The sequence below is a fragment of the Cryptomeria japonica genome, chromosome 3 (assembly GCF_030272615.1).
Source record: "Cryptomeria japonica chromosome 3, Sugi_1.0, whole genome shotgun sequence".
NCBI lineage: Eukaryota > Viridiplantae > Streptophyta > Pinopsida > Cupressales > Cupressaceae > Cryptomeria > Cryptomeria japonica.
In genome coordinates, this window is record NC_081407.1 from 347,928,806 (window position 1) to 347,931,880 (window position 3,075).

Genomic DNA, 3,075 nt, shown 5'->3' on the forward strand with positions numbered 1-3,075 from the left:
GTTTACAATTACAAGCAATCCAATCCTGACCATTAGATCCATTGCATAGAATGAAGCGATCTAAAATAGATCTCAAGTCATTCTGCATCGTCCAATCTTCACCACATCTAGAAATCAACTACCTATCACGCACTCTTCATACACCGCTCAGAACATCGAGCATTCCCGAGGTAGACATTCAATGCATTTGATCTTCACGCACAAGATCCTTAAAGAAATCCTTCACAAGCACATAATTGACATGGTACCATGATCTCATCCTTATCTCTTAACTAACTCATCACAGAATATCATCGGTTGCACCGCATAAGCCAAACCGGAAACCCTAGAGCTGAACAGAGACTACCAACCAGTAGTCACACTTAGTGAACCCCGACATCGGTCCACTCCATCCCGGTTGACCATAACCGCTTCCAATCTTCATACCAGTTCATACCGGTTCACCTATTTACATCAGTGACAACATACATTGTCACTGCTTCATCATATGCCAACAATCTCCCCCTTTAGAATTGATGGCAATACTCAGTGTATCATTGCTCAATAACATATATTGGTTCAATGTCAAACGATCACTTCCACCACCATCTGGACTGGTCAGTGTGTACATGCTCAATATCTTCTCCCCAAACAATATATCTTCATCATCAGATATCTTCTCCCCCTTTGACAACAATGCCAAAGTGGAGGCACAAGCTTCCAAGATCCACTATGTTGCTCCCCCTGTGGAGTAGCATCCTTCAATACATCAACCCTGTAAGATTTGACACGGTAATACTTAACTGATGTGGAGCACACAAATTTAGTTTACTTCATGAAGGAGCAAAACCCCTAATTCACCTCTCAAATAGGTAAATGTAGTCTTCGGTAAGGGCTTAGTGAATATGTCTACTAAATGCTCCTTACTGGAAACATGTTCTAATACAACCTCTTTATTCTAAACCTTTTCTCTCAAGAAATTATACTTGAGCTCAATGTGCTTTGTCCTAGCATGCAATACCATATTTTTGGAAATATTGGTTGCACTAGTATTATCACAAAAAATACTCACCGGTTTAGATATAGGCACTTTGAGGCCATTCAGTTTATGCTTCATCTAGATTTCCTGAGTGCAATTCATAAAAGCTGCCACATACTCTACTTCAGTTGTAGACTGGAAATACAACTCTTCTTCTTGCTCTTCCATGAGACTAGTCTTTCACCAAGGAAGAACGCTCCACCGATTGTGCTCTTCCGGTCGTCCACATTACTTGCCCAATCTGCATCGGTGAACACTTTGAGACCAAAGTCACCATTATATGGATAGCACAATCCATATTCAACTATCTCTTTTAGGTATCTAAGAATCCTCTTTACCGCTACCAAGTGGGATTATCTTGGACTCTTCTAAAAATGGGCTACTATGCTCACTGCATGAGCAATGTCCGGTCTATTGTGCACCACATAGTGCAGTTTACCGATCATAACCGGTATGCCTTCTCATCCACCAACATTGTATCATCCTCCTTTGTCAGTTTGCAGCTGGTCACCATCGATGTTCCAACCGGTTTGCTCTCCTCCATGCCAAAGGTCTTCAATACCTCTTTGATATACTTGGACTGGGTAATGAAGATACCCTCCTTCATCTGTTGAGTCTGTAGACCAATGAAGAACTTTATCTCTTCAATCAGAGACATCTCAAACTCTTTCTTCATTTCATCTGCGAATGCATGGGTCATGTCATCATCTCCTCCAGAGATTATGTCATCTACAAATACTTCACAGATCAGAATCTGATCACCTTCATATTTCAGGTAGATTTTGTTGTCCTCACTCGTTCTCTGAAATCCTATCTTCACAAGATGAGAGTGTAACCATTCATACTATGCCCTTGGTGCTTGTTTCAATCCATACAGGGCCTTGTGTAATCTACACACCATGTTACTATCTTCTGACAAAGAAAATCCATCTGGTTGCTCAATATACACTTCTTCTTCTAGAATTCCATTCAGGAATGCAGACTTCACATCCATCTGGTATACCTTAAATCCCCTGAATGCTGCAAATGCAAGTAGCATTCGAACACCTTCCAGTCTGGCCACTGGGGCAAAGGTTTCTCCATAGTCCTCTCCCTCTTCTTGAGCATATCCCTTGCATACAAGTCTTGCCTTGTTCCTTACCACTGTGCCTTCTTCATTCATCTTATTCTTGAAGACCCATTTGATACCTATTACATTATTGTGTTTCAGTTTGGGTACCAAGGACCATGTTGCATTCTTTTCCATCTGGTCTAGCTCCTCTTCCATTGCCTTTATCCAATCTTCATCGATAAGTGCCTCTCTAGTGGTCTTAGGCTCAAATTCTGAAATCATGCAAGATTTTTCTTTCACTTTTCTCCTTGTGAGTATCCCTGCATCTTTATCTCCTTTGATTTGCTTCAAATCATGATGTAGTTTCACATACCTAGGAATGACCCTAGTTGGTTCTACTTGCTTTTCCTCTTCTTCTTCAACTTCATCTTCTTCTTCACCCACTGCAGCTTCTACCAGTATAGGAACACTGAGGTATTTCTGGTGTTTGCAACTTGTTTCCTTCTTAACTGGTTCCCAGAAGGCTACACTTGGTTCATCTTCCACTTGCTTGCTGCAGGTTTCCTCAGGATCCTCAGGGGATTCATCAACTCTGACATTGATACTCTCAACGGTTTTCTGAGTCCTATTGTTGTAGCATTTGAGAGCTTTGCTTTTAGTGGAATATCCCAGAAATATTCCTTCATCACATTTAGCATCAAACTTACTCAGATGCTCACCTCTCCTGATATAGCATTTACTACCAAACACTTTGAAATAACTCACATTAGGAGTTCTCTTGTTCCAATACTCATAGGGGGGTTTTATCTTTACCTTTCTTGATGAGTACCCGGTTCATGGTATAGACTGCAGTGCTCACTGCTTCTCTCCAAAAAGTGTGAGCAACCATTCCTTGGATTAGCATAGTTCTGGTCGCTTCAACTACAGTCCTATTATTCCTTTCTGCTATACCATTCTGTTGTGGTGTCCTTGGGGCAGACAACTGCCTCTTGATGACGTTCTCTTC